Below are 9,658 nucleotides of genomic sequence, written 5' to 3' on the forward strand. Positions count from 1 at the left end.
GAGATAACTGCACTATTCACAATAGCTAGAAACATAAAATCAGCTTAAATGTCCATCAAGAGATTAATGCATAAAGAAAACAAGGCACATACATATTGGAATTTTGTGCAGCAATAAAGATAAATCAAGACATATTCAAGAAAACAAATGTAACCAGAAAAAATGATGTCAAGTGGGGGAAAAGCCAATCTCAGAAAGATAAATTGTATGTTTCTTCTCATACGCAAAGCCTATAAACCTAGTCAAACTGTGGCAGGAAAGATTAGGTCCCCCAACCCAAAATAGAAAGAAAAGAAAGGAAGAGAGAGAGGGAAGGAGGGGAGAAGGAAGGAAATAAAGAGAGAAATAAGAAAACAAAAGGAAACCTGAGACTCTACAGCAAAAAGGCAAATCCCTGAAGTAAACCTGTGCTTGAAGATATCAGAAGATCAACAAGTTAAGAGGACACACTTATGTGCCCTGTCCTATGCTGCTATGTAACTGCAAATCTTATTACTCTATTGATTATTCATTGATTGCTTTGTTTCCTATAAAGATTTGCTCACTTACGTAATACAAACTTTTTTATGATGCAGACATTTCTCACAGATATTTTTTTCTTTGTTTGTATGACTTCTTAGCCCCTGAGCCTGCAAGAACAAGTAAGTATTCCTATCAGGCTTCCCTTAGACCACAGCTTTTTTAAAGGTGTGTTGCCATGCCACAGGAATCACATGACTGAATGTGAAGGGCAAAAAGAATTGGCAAAAAAAAAAGAGAGAGAGAGAGAGAGAGAAGAGACTTCTGACTAAATAACACTTTGGCTAAGATTCTAGACTATTGTGTATTATGAATTGTTATATTTTGCTGTACTTATAGTTTTCTGTTCTTATAGGAACATAATAGCTCAATTGTCAAAAACAAAGACTTTTTATTTTCTTACCATCATTATTCAGCACTTTAGTAACAGATTAGTATATCTTTAGATTGTATCATCTTCAAATGTTGTCTTTTAAAATAGGTGTTTGGTGCTGGGGACATTACTCACTTGACAGAGTACCTACCTAGCATTGCCAGTTTGGCTCAAGTCCCAACTGCACGAACAAGATGTGGTGGCACAGCCCATACTCAAGTGCTAAAGAGGATGGTAGATCCAAGTTTCAAGGCCATTTTCCCCTACAAAGTGAGCTTGAGGTCAGTCTGAACAAAATGAGACCTTGTATCAAAATTAAATAAAATTAATGAGATAATTTGATTAGCTGACTAATTAATTAATTTTAAAATAAACTGCTTATTTGGTAAAATTGCTGTTTGGTAGCTGAACTTAGTTTCATTAAAAATCATTCAATGAACTTTTGCTTGAAATGAGGGCAGGATTTCCAACAATTTCTGAAGCAGCCATAAAACATACTTTTGGCATTTTGTATTATGCATTTATACAAAGCAACCTTCTGAGCACTAATGATTATATAAATCAAGCTATCAATCAACTCTAGCAAGTGCAAAGGCACTCTATGCCTTTCACTTTCAAATATTTAGTCAATATTTATTTCTTAAAGATAACTAAGCATTGCCATATCTTTAATATGTGAATTTGTTTTTACCTATAATAAATAGTAAATGTATTTATAGACCAAAATTTGCCTTAAAATACATTTCTTCAGTATTTATTATCAGGAAGTCTTTGCTTTATGTATCTATTTACATAAAACAATATACTTAGGTAATATAAATATTTTTCTAGTAGAAAGGAGTCTCAAGTAGGAAATGTTTAGATGTTTTTCTTTGGATCATCAAACCCACTAAGGCCATATATACTGTTTCCAATTGAATGAAGGGTTTCCCAAGTGCTGATGTAAGATACTCTTAGACAGGAAGTTAGGTATAGACATTGTTATTCTACATATGAAAAATAACACTAAAGTTTGATGATAGTGTGTTTATTACTTTGTGGAAGTGAGTATTTCAGATGGGACTTAAACCATAAACACTCCATTAAGCAGGTTTATGACAATGTAGCAATTAATATTAAAAATAAAGAGGCTAGGGATTTTCTCAGAATCAGGTACATGTCTAAGACTCTGGGCTTCATCTCACCACCTCAAAAAAAGAGGGATAGAAAATTAAATTGTAGTTGTTTGTAGAAGTCAGGCCTGGTTCTTCCTCCCATCCACACACTCCTAGAAATAAGACTCAGGTGAAAATATATTTGTAAATACTGCAACCATATAGCTAGGTTCTTCTCTGACTAGCTCATATCTTAAATACACCCATTTATTCTGCCATGCAGCTGGTTATCTATGTTCAGGTACCATGCATCTGTCTTGTAACATCCTTTTATTATTTTTTCCATCTTATCTTCCTGGGTGATTCTCCCATACCTCATTCTATCCAAAAATTCTTTCTACCTCCTGGATGTTCCACCTTCTATTTTATTCTTTCCTATAGACTATAGGTTCTTTAATCGACAGGTGATGCATCCATACAATACACAGGTTACTCTCTCTACAAATCCCTTTTTTAGTCTAATAAAAGGCTCTTTTTTCAAATATACATTAGATACAATAATAACAATTATGATACAATTACAAAAACTATAAGATATGAGATATATTTACAATGTCCATAGTATTTGATAGTTAATGAAAAATTTCTATTATCTATCCTATCTTGGTGTATTGTCTTGTACCTAACTCAAATGTTATCCTAACTTGTATTGCCAACCTAAAAACATCTTTTTTAGACTTAAAGCATCTTCTTAAATCCTAAACAACTTAAGCTTGATTGAAAGACTATATGTAGTCTTCAGTTTTATCAGAGACATGAGAAGGGAATAAATACTACCTTAGAAGCAGACAAGCAGTTTCTAAGGTTAAATGAAAGACAGACATAGTTGGCTGCCTAAACAGTTTCCCAGAATTATCTCTATGATGTTGGAGCACCCATCTACAGCCTTCAGGCCCAGTATATCTGACAGAATTTGTGAAGCAGGAATTATGAAGGACTTGATTACCTGTAGGAGGAACATAGCCAAGCAGCTCAGCCATAATACCACTGATACTTTCTCCCTGAGCCAACCTAAAATCTGCCAGCACAGCTAAAGACAGCCAATGCTATACCAGGTGATGGAGAGAGACACTGAGAGAAAGACAGCGTCATATCTGCCTACTTGAGCCAGAGGGATGCTGGGAGGGGGGTATAAAGGTTTGCCCAGTTCCTGTAATAAATGAGTTTGCTTTTGCCACTTGCCCAAGTCCTGGAGTCTGTGTCATTGACTCTGCACCTTCTTACACCTCCCCCCCTCCCCAGTCTTGGTTAGAATTGGAAGCAACACTTACCCTGTCTTGGCAGAGCTTGACAACTGACTTCCCCTGACCTCAAGCTGAACCAGACCTTGCCTTTGCCACAAAGCAGCAAGCCCACCTAGGTTGAGGTTTCCTGAGATAAAGGAAGCCCTCTTGTTCTGCAGCTTCTCTGCCTCTTCTGAAGTTCCTGCTAAGAGCCACCACCTGCTGAATTGCTGAGTACCCTTGCCTGGTGACAGGATGCTAATGTCTGGGCAGATTCCTGACTTACAGCACCAATAGTTTCATTTCATATATAAGGCTGATTTTTCTAAGTAAAGTTGGACCTTGATCAGGAACCTTGACTCAGTCTCATTCCTTCTCTCTTCCAATTCTCCTATTTTACCAGGCCCCTGCCTCTCTTCCAGAGACCCAGTTTGTGTAGCTGCTGGCAATTACTACAACTTCCCTGCATTCATTTGTTCTTTCTGAACAATATTTTGCCTAAGGTTGAAGCATGAGCATTTTTTTCCCAGTAGCTAGTTTGACATAATTGAAGTGGAAGCAATTCCATAAGGAGGTTATTGATGTTCATCATCTTCTTTGAAGTCAAATGGGATGCTGTCAGCAGCAGACCTGTCTCATAGTCAAAAGATCTTTTAATAATTAAATAATTTTGAATGCCATGTTCTGTGGATCTCTGAGGTTTTTGAAGATCAACTATCTATATTATAACTGAGTTGCCAAACATTGTTTATTCTTAGCTATTTACTGTAGGAATAACCTTGAAAGCATCTTATCCTGAAAACTGGAATCCAGAAGTAAATATAGGAGAAACAACCATACCAGAAAGGTACATGAGTGAGAGGTACAGGTGGGAAGTAGAAGAGGAGGCAGCCAGGGGTGGGCATTGTTTTAAGGGAGTGATGCTGTTTTATATACCAGAATCACCAAATATGTGAAACACAGCTAATCCTCTGATAATGATGAAGCAGGAGAAGAGTCTAAAGCCAACTTCTGTCTTTCTGTAAAGGGGCAAGAACTTTCTACAGCCTGTGATAAGAATGGGGATGGCACCCACTCACCTCACCCGTCATGATGGCTCTGGTCATTGTGTTCTGCTCAGCACTGAAACCGAAATGAGTCCTTACTCACCCAGATGCAGGGGCATAGAGAGTTGAGTAGCTTGCTTGAAATTTTATGAAAATGCTAGTTCAGGATTTCACCAAGTAAAGTCTTGCATGAGTACTGGTCAGTTTCAGGACACCAAGCATGGAATATGTCTGGATTCATAATAGTGTCTGTATAGGGCCATATCTGACAATCCAGAAAGCAAATTTAGCTGAACAAGTCAAGTCTGACACTATGGTGGCACAATTCAACTGTATTTGGCAGAATTTCAGCATCACTGGCCTCTTCTTTGCTCAGCAGTGTGGAAAGTTCTCTTGCACTCAGGCTTTAGTATTCTTTCTACTCTCTGGTTCATTCAAATTCTTGTCTCCTCCCCCTGTGCCACTCCCCCTCCCCCATCTTATTTGAACTTTCCAATTCTAACATGAAAATGTCAGCCCCTCTTACTTTTAGATTTAATAAGCTGATGTTACTTTTGTCTTTCAGATATATTTTATAGTTCTCTCATGCTTTGCAAAGCACATTCCTAACAGTACAATGCAAAGTCATTTGCATGGAATTCTAGGGTGCTACGCTCACAAGCAACTACTGTGGATAGAATACACTGACCTCTTTCCTCCTGTTGCTATGATCTAATTTTATTCCAAACCCATCTCAAGAGCTTAATACAATCTCTGGCAATGAAATCATACCTTTCTCTAAGGTACTATGGATGACAAGCCGGATGATCTAGAGAATCCTTCTAGATGAATGGAAGGACATCCTTTTCCTGTCCCCTGGTATATGTGTGTCTGTGTGCGTGTCTGTGCCCCTGTGTGTGTGTGTGTATGTGTGTGTAACATCATATATCATGGGTCCATCATACATACATGTGTCTGGGCCCAGAGAGGTCATTCTGGGTCACTTTGCCCCTCCTCATCTCTTAGCCTCAGGTTCTTTAACCATTACTCCTCCCACCCAAACTCCACATCTCACTCCACCTTTCCTGTGTGCCTACCTATATAAACTGGCACATGCAACTAGTTCCAAATGACTGAAAAGGAACAAAGTTTCAGTTGAATATATGTATATGAATGCAACATACACATGTGTTTTAGGAGAGCCCATATGAGGGATTAGTCAAGATTTAAGTAGATAATGGGGGGTGATTAACTCTGTAGGTAGCGATGAATGCTCCTTTTTATAGATCACTGTCAGACTCCATCCAGAGCCCCATTACATGAGTACTTCTGCTTGTGGTCTTCTGAGAAGGTGAGTTAACAGTGAGCCATGCCTGGTGTGAGTAATACATGAAAAGAACTTCAGGCCTGGAAATACGCCGAAGGGCTTTTAAAATGCAGTTACAAAATCTCCTAAACTAGAGTTCGAGATAACAAGAATGTTTTAAACTGATTCAGCAACTACTTTGAACTTGCTGACTTTTACAATTACAAACCCATATTTGGACTTGAAATTTTTGGATTAATTTTTTTTTCCGTCCTGTGTTCAGTACGTATACCTACAAAACTGCTCAAAATAGGAGCTCCATTGAATGCTTCTATAAGGAAAAGTCTAGAACAGCATTTTTTTAAGCAAGCAACTAGCCACAAAAAGGATTTATTTACTAGCTCCTTCCTCCAGCCGACGTCTACTCTATTCTGTTAAAGTCTGGTTACAGGCTGTGCAAGAACTTTCCCTTGGGCTCAGGTGCACATTTGGTCCTCTGAATCAGTGGCCCTAGGTACTAGCAGACAAGTGAGGCAACCACTTCCTGGAGTCTTCAAAGACAGCACTTTAGGGCGGGGCTCGCCACCTTCGCAAAACCGGGTAGGGGAGAGTAGGGGCGGACTAGCAGGCGGGGCTGAGCATTGGCGATGAAGCCTGGATTGGAGTGACCACGCAAGCAGCTGGAGGTTCCTGCGGCTGCGTCCCAGCCTGAGCCAAGACCTTTGATCGGCTCGCCCCTCTCGGCCGGCTCTAGCCGGCTCCAGAGGGGTCTCTCTCGGAGTCCTGCCCTAGCTTCCTCGCTCACAACCGAACTTTAGTTTGCAAGTTTTGTTCTTGAGACCTTTCCCCCAGGACTTCTAGGAAGACAGCGGACCTTTGACTGGAACATTTAAGGACTTGGGTTACTCGGTGAGTTTTACTGTGCTTGAAAATTACCTGAGTTCGAATGTAAATCAATGGGGAAGCTGAACAGAAGGGTCTGCTTTTAAAACGAACTGTTGCTGTGCAGAGTCTTCGCTTCATGTAAATTTGCGTTTCCTTCCTTTGTTATTTAGGCTCCCAGAATCCCAAATCCTAAGTGTCCTGACAAAAGACCGGCAGGCCCTTAAGTTTTGCTGGAAAACTACGAGTCGATGGGAGAACCGCTGTCCATTCAAAACCTTCGGTTTGAAAATGACTAACTGAAGAGTGATTTGGATGAATGGGTGTCCAGTCTTAACCAACGCCGCTCCTGGATGAGAAAGGTCAGTCATTGCCCACCCAGAGTGCCCGCAGCATCCTAAGTGAGCCAAGGCCCCTCCGGGGGGCGGGGGGGGGGGGGAAGGAATGTGGCTTTGCTTTAGACTGGGACACTCTCGAACCCCCTACAGAGTCTAAGTCTCAGGCTGGGCTAGCTTTGTGCCGGCTCTGAGGTACTCCCAGAGAGCTGCTAGCCGAGAGTCCCGGGACCCGCCCCGCCTCTAGCTTCCCTCCTGGAGCCCGGGACTGGACCGATCTCCGGGAGGCGGGAAGGGGAGAAGAGGATAGTCCATATGGGCGGCCAGGGGACATCAGGGTAGAATGGTCAGGAAGATAGATGACGGCTCTTCGGTGCGAGCCGCGACTGCCCGGTCCCGAGGAGCCCCAAGAAGGGAGAGTTCCCTGGGCGAGCGCCTTTGTTCACTGCGGCCTGGTGGGCGCGAGCGCCGAGTGGCGACCACCCCAGGCCCAGCTGCCGCTTTTGTGCAGCGGGACGATCCGACCCGCGGGGTCCAGAGCACCGGGTTTCCCGGTTCTGCCGGTGGGGAGTGGTGGCTGTGGTGTCTCGAAGCCCGGCCCAGCCCCTGCGCCGCTTCAGTCTGGGTCCTGAGCTTTATCAATGCTGGACTGAATTCGGGCTGAACCCCTGGGGTGGCTTGCACGTGAGGGAGCTGACCGGCTCTTTGGAATAGCTGCTGGCTGGGGGGAAAAAATGGAAAGAGGGAAGCAGGCGGGTAGTAGAAACTGGGAAAAGATATTTCTAATGAGAAACTCCTGGTTACTCCTATTTACTTTAACATGCTGGTGAACTGATTGCTCAGATACCCGTAGGTAAAAGTAACAGCTTTTGACTCACATTCTTTACAGCAGTAATGGTTTTCTAAGGTTACAGGTCATGTTACAGGAACACAGATACCACCACAATGTAGTTAGTTGGTGGTGGTAGAGCTAATATTTAGGCTAACTTTCTGGTGAAAGTACATTCATTAAAATTGGATTTGCTCCTCTGTGCCTTTATTTTGGGAAACAGTCTGGTCCCCAGGGGCAGGGATGCCACGGAGAGGTATATGAGAAAGCTGAAACTGACCCAGAAAAATATGTATGATTGAAGGTAGTGGTGCAGAAAATGACCCCACCCTGAACACTGAAAGGGTGATTTGTAAGCAGCTGGGTAAGTGTGGACTTTAGCAAAAGATAGCAGGGAATACAGACTTGCAAGTCTGACTTTGGGTTCAATCTCTAGCACAAAGGGAAAAGTTTGTTAAAAGAAATGTAGGGCAGAGTGGTTTTGTTGTTGTTGCTGCTGTTGTTGTTGTTGTTGTTTGAATGGAGATAAATTCAGTAACTAAAGGACTTCCATATTCTTAACCCACTTTCCTTCTATTGTACTCTCTCCTCCTCTCCCACTCCACCCCCACTTATCCATACCAAGCACTCAGCAAAGATGACTGTGGGCACCTATAGATCTTCTGAGACATTTAAGATCTCCGTGAGTGTTATGAGTAAGTTCTGAAACTCACCTTAGCCCTTCCTGGGAGACAAGGAACCCTATAAATCCTTATAATTGCTTTTCTTACAAAGAAAATTCAGAAGATGGGAAAGAATTTTCAAAATGAAATCTAGGCCCTATTGAGTAAAAATGCACTTAAACATATTTCATTAAAATCTGAATCCAGTTTCTCTTTATAGAAACAAAATATATCCAAACAGAGATGTGTGGTCAAACTCTGTAGGTTTCTAATGCTCAGATCTATAATTGTTTGGATAATAACTCATGGGTTTCTAAATGGGTCATCTTTTAAAATGGGTCACATTGGATAGAATCACTGCACTTGCTGACTTACAAATTGTAAATGTTGGGTTCTGTCTGTAGCCCAAGCGCATTCAGATTTGAGTTTCAGAACATATATTGAAAGATATTGGGAGAAGTTCAGAACAAAGCCTTTTCCCAAAGTCGCAGAGTAGACGCACATGTGCTAGGGATTGTGTATGTGCTCAGCTGAGCAGATCCAAGCAAATTACTCAGAGTTCCTCCATTGAACATCAAATCTCTGCCAGCAAAGATGTAAGATAATGGGAATCTAAAATACTTACAGTATACAGTACACATCATAGTATATAGTATACATTACTTGTTATATTTCCATATGTGTGTGTGTGTGTGTGTGTGTCTATGTATTTCCATATACTCCCTTGTAGAGGAATCTTCATATTTAAAGAAGCTTGGACAGATAAGATATAAATTTTAAATAAATAAAATCTTTTCCCATTTACTCTTTTACCTTATTTACTATGAAAATTGAGCATTCATTTAAGCATTAACTAGATGATCAGGAAAAGAAAACATTCTCTATATAAGGAATGAATAATACCTTGGAAACTTAAATAGTATCAACTTCGTTCTTTATGCCCTAGTTGTGATTGTTTCTGTACTAGAAGTTGGGCTTGTTTTAATTCTTTTCTCCCATGAAGGGGCCGATAATATTGAGTCATTCCCACTAAAAACAGACAAGAAACTAATTCTGGGAGGGCCAAACTAACTCATCCTGTGGCAATGGAGCTCTACCCACCCTTCCTTGGAACTCAGGTGTTACTCTGAGCTGTCCAACCCTAAGCAGAAAGTTGACAGGCAGTTTGCAGCCTGAGAGCTCTGATTTCAGTCCCATAGAATGGGATCCTGAACTTGAGTGGCTGATTTGGAGGTCAACAGGCTCTGGAGTTCATTCTGCTTACCCTGGCAAAGGCACCCTCTCCATCTCCCTCTCCCTCTGTCCCCCTCTCCCTCTCCCTCTGTCCCTCCCTCTCCCTCTGTCTCCCTC

At 41.4% G+C, this 9,658-nt stretch overlaps 1 protein-coding gene across 4 annotated transcripts in view; it reads left to right on the forward strand.

The window, feature by feature from the left end:
- Window positions 1-6,211: 6,211 nt before the first annotated feature.
- The window catches only part of B3gnt5 (UDP-GlcNAc:betaGal beta-1,3-N-acetylglucosaminyltransferase 5), a 28,278-nt gene continuing 24,831 nt past the window's right edge, over window positions 6,212-9,658 (forward strand). For 2 of the 4 annotated variants that reach the window (XM_031363397.1, XM_031363396.1), the window contains exons 1-2: window positions 6,212-6,509; window positions 6,656-6,844. The gene's annotated coding sequence lies outside the window, so the exon portion shown is untranslated. The remainder of the gene's footprint in view (window positions 6,510-6,655; window positions 6,845-9,658) is intronic. The other 2 variants (XM_031363399.1, XM_031363398.1) reach the window with 1 other exon arrangement.

The sequence above is a fragment of the Mastomys coucha genome, unplaced genomic scaffold (genome assembly GCF_008632895.1).
Source record: "Mastomys coucha isolate ucsf_1 unplaced genomic scaffold, UCSF_Mcou_1 pScaffold12, whole genome shotgun sequence".
Lineage (NCBI taxonomy): Eukaryota > Metazoa > Chordata > Mammalia > Rodentia > Muridae > Mastomys > Mastomys coucha.